Below are 12,541 nucleotides of genomic sequence, written 5' to 3'. Positions count from 1 at the left end.
TGGCAGCATATCTGCTAAAAAAACATGAATCTCTTGTTCTCAGACCACTTCTCGTGAGCAGCAGAACTCATGAGGCTCACCCCTGTTTAAAACTTTTTTTCCCTTTTTTTGTCTCTAGACTCTTACTAAGTAGATAGTTGTGGAATTCTTAATAATTTTTTTTTAACTTTGAAATTAATGCCAAAATTTGGCGTTATATCAGCTCAAAATGAGCTTAAAAGGCCACTAAATTTCAATATTAACAGTTATTCCCACTTTGCACTGGTTTTACTGCCTATCTCACATCCAGGGCAGTGGACCCTTACCACACCTGCTTTCAAAGTAGCAATTAGCTCTGCTGACACAGAGAAAAATTATGTTTGAGTATAAATCCTGGTCCCTAGGAAGGAAATACTTTGGGTTGTCTTATGGTAAAGTTACACAAAAAATAGCGTGCTGGTAGCCCAGGATTTTTGTGAGACAGCAGTAGCATCAGTCTGTTTCTGAGACCTTTTCTTCCTCTGGCACACAGCTAAGCAGTTGAAGACATTGATTTACACAGCTTCAGTTCTGAATATAAGCTTTTTCTTCAGCTATTGAAATGCTTTCTCACATGTTGGTGCACCTGTACTTTCAATTTGGCTTCAAATCAGTATAGAGCATGCACTTTGGCAAGTTGTAAAAATTAGTTGAAGAATAATAATAAATAAAATGGCATACTGCCCGAGCACGTTGTATTTTCTTTACTAATATAATTGCTCATTGAACATATTTTCCAGATACAGTTCTGTATATTTAAGTATGTATCTGAATAACTGCACTTTTAAATTCAAGAGTCAAGTAGCTACTTTGTATGCCGTGCTTATCTTAAATAGAGTTTGATTTAAAACATTTATCTTCCCCGGTATCATCTCCCATGTCAAAGCACATTTAAATCATGCTCTGTTCCTAATATCGCTCGTGTTTAAAATGGTATCTGAGTACAAAAAGTTTGATGAGCGCTCTGTTATTTGCCCGCTTTGTAGTTATTAGCTGCTCTGTCATTGTTTTGAATATCACTGAAGTTGAGAAAGAAAAGCTTCAGCAAAGTAAACTTTTAAAAATTAAAGCCAAGGTCAGACTCCAGGGTTAGCAACACTAGAAGACTGCAATTTAAGATGCATCCAATTACGCAAAATCATGTGTTGAGTTACAGCCTCAAGTCTCCGTTGGGATCTGTGAGGTTGCCGAGGTAAAAATATCAGAGGAATTTCGGGAGGGTTTTTCTTTTGCTTCTCCCTTGATCTTGACAGAGAATGGTGCAATTCTGGCAGTACTCATCAGTTTTACATCAGTAACTCAAAAGGAAAACTCTTATTCCAGGAATGTGTAGTAGACGCATCACTTCGGTGAAGGCAGCAGACCCAGCACGAGACTTCGGAGGCAGTTGGCACCTTGTTGCATTTTGTTGGTTTGCACAGGTAGAACATTGAGGCAACACCTCTGAATCTAGAAATAAATCAGTTGAGGGACAGCAAGTGACCCACTAAGGCAGAGCAGATTTTACTGATTGTATTCTTAATAGTTAAACCAAATGCCGTCACATCTGAGTGTTTTTTTCCCAAGATCTTAACTTTTCCTTAGCCTTAGTTTATCTTTTCTTTCAGATAATTGGAAAGCACGAGCATGCAGTGGTGCCAAACGGTGGCTCCCAGAAAGGCTGGAATGGAGAGGTCAGACTCGGTTTACTTGGATGATTTGTGTGGAAGTTAGGATAATTAATTTGCAAAAAAAATCTGCTTTACTTCTCATTTCTGGGTGAAAGGAAAACATTTTGTGCTATGCTTTTAAAGTACTTAACCCCAAGCCAAAACACTGGAGTCTTCCTACTTCAGAAAACTTCAAAACTTACCACCATTACATTTTCTCAACTTCTATGTGAATCTGAGGTATACGGTTTCATAATTTTGATCATTTGTATGAAAGCATTCTTAATAAGAAAAACAGATTATGTTCGATAAAAGCAGAAACACAGTTCTGAATATGTTTAAACAAGTTTTTGCATTGGTAAACAAAACGACTGGGTATTTTTTTCAATCATGCAGACACAAAAAAAGTCATCAGTACTTACTGAAGAATTTTACAGTGCTCAGGGCAAGTTACAGCTGGATCCTCTTACAAACCTCAATCTTTTCTAATAAATGACTCATAAAACTATTGTAGCTATGAAGCTTTTCAGAAAATTTATATAATTAAAAGGGATTTTCACCATTTGAACAAATGTTAAGTTATTGTAAATATCTTCTTGTAATAGGAGGAAAAAAACATGTGTTGCTTCTGCAAAGCATTTCTTTTTCAAGCACCCCAGAAATTGAGTTTCTAAACTGACAAATTTACTACGATAATTGTTCAAATGTTTTTGACAGAGTGACGCTTCCTACTAGGCAGGGCTAAGGCACCTGGAAGGAGAATTGTGCATCTCTCTGTGTAATTAGCCGAGTACGTGGGAATTTGCTGTCCAATTAACTCTGTAACAGTTCTACTGAGCCAAACAGCCTATTCTTTTCTTATGTGAGGAAAGCGTATGTATTTGTAGATCTTACTCAAATTCCACTGAGTGAAGGAAGTAAATTCTAAACCCTAACTACTTCTGTCACCCTCCGGGATCTGCTCTCATCCTTTGATGTTGTTTAGCCCCCAAGACATCTATTCTGCCTTCCACAGCTTGCAGGTGAAATCCTGTTTTAAGCTCTTCCTCCCATCGGTAGCTTTTCCTTCCCCTCCAGGATCTGCCACATCAACAGCACTTACCTCTACTACCTGCTCAGCCGTCAGTACCCGTGTGCAGTCAGGAGACCGTCTGGTGAGGCATTAGGAAAAGCTGCCACTGAGAAGATAGTGGTACAGCCTTAAAGAGGAGAAAAAGTTGAATTCAAACATCTATCTTCTTCATGTCCACTCTGGAAGAAACAGTCTGTGCAATAAGGCTATTAGCAAGTCTAACCAAGAAGGCTGAATTATTTCTTCACGACCAAAGCACTAGCAGGAAAGAAATTCCCAGTCAATTTTTAAAGTACCTAATAACTCACTGGAGTGGGACATCTCTTTTCACCAAGTGCTATAGGGACATTTTTATCATAGAATAACTCAGGTTGGAAGGGACCTCAGATTGGATGATCTAGTCCAGCTTTACATATCTTCAGGCAACATCCCCTTTCCAGGAAATCTGTGGTAATTAAGTAGTTTCTGCACAGGAATCTAACCAACTCTCATGGTTTTGTATCTCGAAATGACGAATTGAACTGGGTAACATCTTTTAAGATGCAAAAACAAAAAAACCCCCTTGCAATCCATTATTCTTCTATGTTGTCCTATTTATGTTAACAGGACTACATTTGTGAGTAATGGGTATGGGATTAGGTCATCTTCTCGTCAGCTCAGTGGTCCGATAATAATGAATTTCAACTGACTTTGCAGAACTCCCTGGAGATGTGTGAAGGTAAGTATGGTCTCTATGCTGACGTTAAAAGTGAATGCTACTTCTAGGAATCCAAGAGCAACCTTTTATAAAAACTAATATGGACTATAATAATAGGTAATATTAAAATTTATGGGTTTATTCTGATAAAACAAAAGCTATTCAAGCTATATTAGCAGCAAAACTATTACTGAAGGAATAAGAACAACCACAAGCTTTATAAAAAATTATTATAATACTGTATGATGATGTATTCTCCAAGGGCCATGTTAGAAAGCACCAGCTTGTAAAAAGGATAAAACTGTATCTAAATATACTCTCAAATAACATTCCCATTGACAATGAGGGAGACAAAATTAAAAACGACTTAGGGCCTATAAACAGATTTAGATGTAGAATAAAACATGGAATATTCAGTCTATTGATTTATCTACTGATATTAGAGAGAGAAAAATTACGATGATCTAGAATTTGGCAAAGAATTTACAATGCTGTGAGGTTACCATTAAATGGGTATCTACCCAAAAGTCAGAGGAGGTAAAGGGAGTTGGGCTGACAGAACTGAGATAACATCTATTTGAACATAAGTGAATAAGTAAATTCAGGAACCAAGTTAGACAATCATATTCTTGTATCCTGTAAAGCTCTGGATATAATGTAAAAGTTAAGCAATGCATTCCTTAAACGGGGAAAAATCACCATCAAATAAAATTTATATCAAAATAATATTACTGAACTTTTATGAACCAAAACCCCAAATTTGATGTACCAAATACTCATTAACAAAATCTGTACAGTATAGTTAAGGTATGACAGCTAATGAGGTTAAGGAGGTAAAAATGGAAATTATTGCAACAGGAGCAGAAGCAAAATCAAGAGCTAAGCACACTGAGAGGACCAAGGTTTCTCTAGCCCAATTTTCTGGTGAGAATGAAGACGTACTATTAGAGGCTTGTAATAAAGCCTGGAAAGACCAAGCAAGCAGTTCAAAGATAATATATCTTTTTCTTATTCTCTGCAGCTTTCAGTTCAGTTCAGTGTTAGAAGAAAGCACCTTTTTCTGTGCATGGTCACCACTTCAAGAAACTACCTGTTTCAGGACAGCGTACTAAGAGACGTCCTTTGCTCTGAAGGCAAATTCAAGCTTGCCATAAAACAATACAGACAGAAGTGCAGTATGGATAAATAAATGGCTCTATTAAATGAGTACAGAGGTTGAAAACACATGGTAGTTTTGGGGATTTTTTCAATGGAATGAAGAGATCCAAGGAAATATAAACCTTTTACAAACAAATATTTTGACTGTGCTCATCAAGCTCATCCAAGGTAACGAAATACTCATTTTTTCTAAAAAGAAAAAGTCTATGAAATTAATCTTTTTTACCTAAAGATCAAGAAAAACCTACCACAAGATTAGACCAAAGCTACAAGCCACAGAAAATGTTTCTGTGAGCCAAGCTGAGCTGATTTAAACCAAAATAGTAAAAAAGTAATTTAAATAATATTAATAAGTAAGCAGAACACCTTTAAGGCTGCTATAACTTTGTCTTAAGTTTGCTTATATGTAGGGCACACTATATCTTGTATCTATTATTTAGGCACTTGTATAGAATTTTTTATATTTGCATTTATTATGGGTTGGATAATGATTGTATCCTCATTTGTGTGGAAATTACAATTCCAATGGATAAAAAATCTAGGAATTAATCTTGTTGATGCTGCTGAAATAAATTTCCCTAAGTAGACTATATATATAAGAAACAATATAAATTCATCTAAATTCAATTATTAAACAAAGGGAATATTGTATTTAATGGGAAAATTGAATCCATTTATTTACATTCATCCTTATCCCTCATAATTTTAGAGATGATAGATCTCTTCCTCTTACATTGTATTGTTATACACAGACAGAAAGAAGAGAATAATCTCTCTTCCACTTTTCAACTCCTGTTTGATTTTTTTTCAGCTGTGAATGAACTAATTACTGATCAGAACTAGTGAAATAAACTGAGGCAAAAAAAAGTATTCTTATTCAGTAGAAAAGGATGGTGTTGACAAAACCTGGCTTAAGACTTCAACAAACTGATACAGATGTTTAGCCAGGACTTCAACTAGCTCAGTAGCTTGACTTTCTTCAGAATTTAGAGAAAACTTGTATGAATATTTCTTAATTTTAAATAGGTGAATAGATTATAGTAAGATTAGAACTAACAAAAATTATTGTGAATTTACTGAAATGCAATTATTTTTGAAAGATTTTTTTAAATCTAACTTTTTAAAATTGTTTCTGTGAGTCATCCCAGTTTATAGTGGATAAGTAGAAAACAAAACAAAGAACATGAAACTTAAAATATCTAATCCAGCTGTTGGAGACTTCCTTAATTGTTAAAGAGTCCAGTGCAAAGTCTGCTCAAGCTGAAACCAGAAGATTGAGCACAACAAAAGCTAAATGGGAAGATACATAAACCAAGCATGAGGAGGACATGAACTGTATTCTGATTTCCATCTAAGCAAAATCCCGGTTTTCTTAATACTGAATGAAGATAAGTAAAAAGCATTTTATCTTGGTTTAAAAGAATGGAATTTGGCCACAGTACTCATAAAAAAGAAATTATTTTTAATCCTCACATTTTATCATGCATTTATCATTATTTAACCCCTCCAAACTCCCATAAAGTAAGCTGATACAGGCTTAGGCTGTAACTTGTAACTTACATTTGAAATCCCAAGTCACTGGACTGAAGCAAAACTCATGGTTCAGAAAGGCACAATATTTTCACACAAGGAAAGCAAAACAAAAAGAAAAGAACAAATCTCCTTTTGAAATAGACCTTACTATTTGGGTTTGCTGGACTTAGGTTTTTTCCTAAGGGAAACGTAGGGTACTTAATGTACAATAATTAAAAAATTGAGATTTTATTATGATATTTCAAGATACCATAAAGGCTTATGCAAACCAGAGTTCAGATTGCAAGTGGTCTAGTTCCTTGGAGCTGTTTAAGCTAGAAAGAACTCATAAGTTTTACAGGCTAGGTTTTTATGAAGCGTATTATCCCAAATGGGTCAATCTGAAAATCACCGTAGTAAGAGCTTGTTGTATTTGGCTGGGATCTGCAATTGTTAGGAGTCAGTCCAAAATTCAGTGAAGTTATGGATTTTCATCAAGTCAGTATAGATTAATACAGACTAGATCTGTCACACTTCAGCTAACAATGACCGTTCTTTACATGTATGTGCATTCCCTTTCTAAATTCGATTACCAAGATATCTATTTCTTAAGCTCTACAAAGTACTTTTCTTGGGAAAAATACCTTGCCTGTCAATTTTTCAACCAGTGATTATAAGTAGTCATGGTAAATCCTGCAAACTACAGTGAGACTAATCCTGGGAGAGAAAGACCTGTGCAAGTGCAAAGAGCACAGGTATCCAATTTTTCTAAAGAAATGTGAGTATATTTAAGTATTTAAATAATACATGAATATTGAAAAAGATGCACCAATAAATTTAGGGAGTTTCTTTGCATTGCTTTTCCTGAGAAACTATTGGGCTAATTTCCACCCGAATTTATCATCACGTACAAAATTGCTGCAGTTAAGAAAATTGCTGTTTGATGTATAAAGGGGTGAATTGTTCTTCTGAAAGCAAGATATTACAGGGTTTGGCAGTTGTTATATCAGGGGTTATGAACTGTGAATGTTCTACAATGTTCTCCTGTACCTAGTGGGCTCGAGCTGTTGATACATCTCTGAATGAATCTTGTAAACTGTGGTCCCATGGGTGCACTCCAATTTTGGAACCTTTGTTACAGCAAATGGAATAAAGGTTTTGATAATCAAGTAACATACATGCTCACTGAAGTATGTAAATAACACCACTTCTGTTTCTCTAGATGCACTTTAAAAATATTTGGTTGGCACCACACACTTTGTATACGGTTACAGAGCTTTCTTACATTCACTGGCATATGTGGAAAAGTTTTTTGCAATACACTGCAGATTATTCATTGATGCAAGTGCATCTAAGGACAGATTGAGGTATTTAAGCTGGCATTTTGATTGACTGGGTCAAAATAATGCGTAGACTCCACTGAGCTAGAGTCTTTTCTCCAGTTAAGATGCTTATGTAGTTCCTCTTAAAAATGGAAGAGAGACTGGCCTTTTTTAAATTTTATTTTAATGAAGGGAAAGAGAGACATGAGCAGGATAAAGCACACATTAGTGATTAGAGGGCTTGGCCAAACTCTAAGGAATTCAGGTTTTCTGTCCTCTTCTGCATCAATGTTTTAGGGTCCAAACCATCTGCTTTCCAGGAAGATGCTTTTGCCGCTGGCTGTCATAGTCCTGGGCACAAGGACATTCCAATTCTGTAGCTAAAGCTTTGTCAGCATTGCAGAAAGCACACAAAGTGTGGGACTGGGAAAGGAGGGAGGCAGAATCTGTTCTCTAATTCAGTAATGATAGTATTTGGTGCCTTAAAGCTACAAGCACCGTTGATGAATGCTGTGTTAAAGGCGATGCCACTCATGTTTAGGCATAATACTAAAGCTAGGCACTGAACCCTCAGAGGATGATGGTGGGCTGGGCTATAGACACTGAGGAAGTTTTACTGCTGAAAATGTAGGTGTGTATGTGACCTGAGGAGTCATACTTCTGTACCTGAGCACCTACAATTTACTCTTGTCTTGCCTTTTGTGCTTGCATCCTTTGGCAGGTGATGGCTGTGGCGATTTGCCACAAATCATGCAGAAATCTGTAATGGAGAAGGAACCTGAACCAAAACCATCCGTCTTTCAGGCTAGTGGCATAATCAGCAAATCATCCTCTGGCCCTGCTGTTCTGTTCTGGATGGTCCCTACAAAGAGTGATCCTCTTTGTTTGTAAGTTATCCTCTCCATGGCAGATCCTAGGGGCTCCACAATGGAGAAGTGTAAAAGGCTTAATTAGGACCTGCTGGTGTGACCAAGCAGCTATTTACAAATAGCTGTGGTAAAAACCCACAAGTCCAACAGAGCAGAGAAGCCTGTAGGGACACTGAAAACTGTCTTGGAGTAGTTACATCCACGCAGACTGGCAGAAGCTGAAAAAAATTCTCAATGGAGATGTGCTCCACGATCTTAGTCACCTGCCTCAAGAGTCGTACTCTCGTGGTATGAGAGTCATGCACTTTTCCTTGTCCTGCAAAATCTCTGCTTCGTTCATCCATCAGTCAGAACCAACTGTGGGCTCTGTGCTTCCATGTCAGCTGCTGAGGCATTAGGGCCACTTTATCTCACTTGGATGTTATAAAAGAATTAGTTAACAAGTATGAAATATATCAGATGCAAGACCATTGGGGGCGTATAAATGTCTCTAAGAAATGAGTCTTTAAAGCTTGTCTCCTCTCATTAATTGAGAGGGGGCAGGGAGAGAGCACAAGGTATAATTTCAGCTCTTCATGTGAGCACAGTATATCCTGTGGAAAAAATTAGATGTGAATAATAAGGCCACCCTAATTCTGTTATTTCTCAGCTTTGGAGCATTTGACTTTATAAACTTATGTTCCTAACATTTCTTAATCTTATAATTTGATATAATTTAAACATAAGGCTATTTTCTACTGGCACTAGGAGAAGTTATGAACTCACTCTAACGCAGGTGAATAAGCTTACACCTTTGGAGAGTCACTAGAGAGTAAGTGACCTTATTAATGAATTTAAGAGTAATGATGCTGTTCATTGGTGTTCCAGCAGGCATTGAGGTGTCAGCAAGGTTGGGAATCTCATGATGTATGCTCTGGAACAGCTTGTTCTTACAGTTTTAAGAGGCATGAGGTGGCACGCATATATTTGCCTCCAGGGCTTTCTGCTGGAGCAGTGTGTTTTGTCGGGCTCTCCTCAAACCTCCGGGTGCTGTTCCTGGGAGACTCTTCCCTGCGCGGGGCGAAGGTGCAGCACCCAGTCATGCTCTGCTGCATTCCAGGAGTGCTGCCGGAGCCCAAAATAGAAACTCCTAACAACCAGAGGTGAGAACTTTGTTTTGTAAATCAAAGAAAAGTGATCGTTACTAAGCTGGGAGAGGCCACTGAAAAAAATAGTTATTTAGCATTAGGTCTATCCTGGAGCATAAAAAAAATATGCATACAGTTCATAAAGAGTGTGGATTATAAATTTGCACATTTTAGAGCAAATTCTGTTCTTAACATCAAGAAATTCTGTGCAAGCACAAGCAACAATGACAAAAGCAGTATTGCTCTGTAGTTCCTCTGGTTGAAGGGGTCATAATTTGCCCTCAATTACCTTTAGCTAAGCATGGATCTAAACTAAATCCTTATTGCTGGCCCTCCTGCAAAAACTTCAGATGAGCTCTGGCTTGAAATATGGCACGCAGCTCCCATCTCGTGCTTTAACTGAAGTAAACGTACCTTTTGAGTTTACCTGTACATTTGCAGTTGGAGAACTTCAGAAGATAAAAAGTTAATATCATATAAATTTAGGGCCGACATGCTTGCACTGTGAAGGCAGGTTAATCAGCCTCTTAACATCCTGTATTTCCCCTGGCAAGTAATGACATTATGCTTCAATCACATCAACCTTTTTTTAACACTGCCCTCAAGAAAGATTTGGAAAAGATAAACATTTCCCGTAACATTTTTTTTCCCCTGACTTGCATCAGCTATATATGATTTATCTTTTAATGTGTTAAGGCCAGCTCAGTACTCCCTGCCCAAGATAATCTCTCATTGACTCCACTGGGAGATTTTCTCATGGCAAGAACATTAAACGGAACACTGATTTTATTTTATTTTTAATGTGCTTCTGACAAATTTTTTAATTTTATATCTCTCTTCTAATTTTCATTTCTGTCTCAGTGATGCAGTAGAGATAATTTATTGCGATATAGTTTCTACACTATTGTTTCAGCCCCGCTTTAACACCTGCCATGCATGATAAATAGATAGCCTGGCTACTGGTGTAAATTATGGAAGTGCAAGTACTGTGTAAGTCTTTCTAAAACATTGTCAGCCACAAATAACTTAACGATACCCAAAGTTAATAGGACATTAACAGTATTATTGTGGCCAGTAAGGAATGTACAATTGAATGTGTTTGCACCACAGGTGGGTGTGTAATATGCTATGCACTAGTATATCATGAAATGGGATTCTTCCTCCTATGCTTTGCTTCTAACTTTATTTATTATGGCGGTCTTTGTGCATAGGCACTGAGTTGAGAAATTTTTGGATGGCAGGATTGCTGTTGTCAATGATTTTTTCTTCATTCACACTGGTACTTACAATAGTTTCTGCTAACTTCAAATATCCATCCTTTTTTGCTACAAAGGCAATTTGACAGTAACTTGGTTTAAGAAATTGAAAGCCTACCTAAACCTTGCCTTAATATTGTGGACTGTAGAACGTAAAAAGTTATTACACTCTTTTCTTTTTGTACCATGGAGACAGTCCTAATTTTTTTCATGTATTTGCTAACTTTAAATGCCACTCTTGAAAATACTTGTATTCGTGATAATCTTTAGTAACAAAAAAGAACACATGAAATCACTGCTGCTATTTTTGCTGTTAAACACGTTTGGAAAATAAGGTCCTGAATTAGGATGCTACAGAGAAATTAGATTTTCATTGGTAATGTTCTTTTATTTGACTCATCATGGTAGCTGTCATAATTACGTGCTTTAATTGGAAAATATTTTTTGTTTACTTCTTGGGAATAAGTTTTGACTTTTTTTGGTATGATTTTTGCATGAGCTTCATTACAAAATGACATGATCTATTTAAAACAGTTACCCTAATGATTTTATGAGGCTTTTGAACCTTTTTCCTCATTATGTGTAGCTACTGACATGTAACCAATTGCAAGATCAAAAGTTAGTTTTGCTTATGGTATGTGTTATGAAGCACAGTGACCTCGTCCTCTTCAGTTTTTCACCAAGATGCTTAGAATTTGCATCTCCCAACTTAGCCAGTTCTGGTGTGAACTTTGGCATCCAGTGATATTTAATATGAGGAATGGGGTGAGTGGGAGGATTGTTTTTGTTTTGCTATGGGCTAAACAGACAACTAGAGAAGTGTGCCACTGAAGGTGGCAAAGTATTAGTGAAGGGACGCAAAGAAACTGTCATTGCTGCCTTCCTGGGTTTCCTCTGATGTCCTTGAATGGAAAAAGTTGGGGGCAGCAGGATAACACATGACGTTTCTGGTTGCCTTGGGGGCCCAGTCATGCTGATTAGACTCATTTTTCAGCTTTCAGTTTCAACTAACTGTAACTGAAAATGCAATGTCTTACTCGTCCTTGTCTGGTTTTGGTATGCAAGATCCATTATGGAGATCCACATAGGGCTGGAGGATGTATCACCACCGTTTTGCGGTCACTGTGCTTCATTGCTGTTTGGCCCATGATATGATGGAATTGAAGTCACTTGACAATCCTGTTGCTTAATTAGTTTCAAAGCCGCAGAGGATGTTTCAGGGTAGACTTTCACTCCTGCTTTCATAAACAAAATGAAGATGTCCCGAACAAAAAAATATCCTGAATTCCAGCGCCACAGCCGAGCCTGAATCTCCCTCCAGGCTGACCAGGTTGCAAAGCCCTACTGTGGAACCGACACTGCAGCACTGCATGGCTCCAAAGCATGTGCCAGGTAACTCTGCACAAAGTCGAGACTCTCATTTGGATCCATCTGTTCCATTTGTGTTTTATCTGTTCTTTGACTGTCCCCACATCCCGCTTTCCTAGTAGCAGAAATGGTTGCCCTACCTTGGAAACTATGAGGCCAGATGTAACTTCTGAAGAACAGCCAGGAGAAGCAAAGTAGACCAATCCTTGGGATCCCTGCCCATCTTGCAGGAGGCGTTGTCTGCCACAGTATCAGACCTGAATTGTAGCAATAGAAATGCGGTAACGCAGCAAGAAGAGATCAATATCTACTAGCTTCAAGTTCAAAAAAATCACTTCGTCCCTGGGATGACGGGTTTCCAGGGATCCTCAGGCAAGAGTGTGTTTTTCCACAGTTCGGTACCCTCCTGTGTGAGGCTCATCTACAAAGCAGTCATATTTCTGCCCTGCGCAGTAACAGTTACTTCACATCAACGCTAAATATACTCAAGCGT

Source organism: Gavia stellata, chromosome 9 (assembly GCF_030936135.1).
Source record: "Gavia stellata isolate bGavSte3 chromosome 9, bGavSte3.hap2, whole genome shotgun sequence".
Classification (NCBI taxonomy): Eukaryota; Metazoa; Chordata; class Aves; order Gaviiformes; family Gaviidae; genus Gavia; species Gavia stellata.
Note: the sequence above shows the minus strand (reverse complement) of the source record.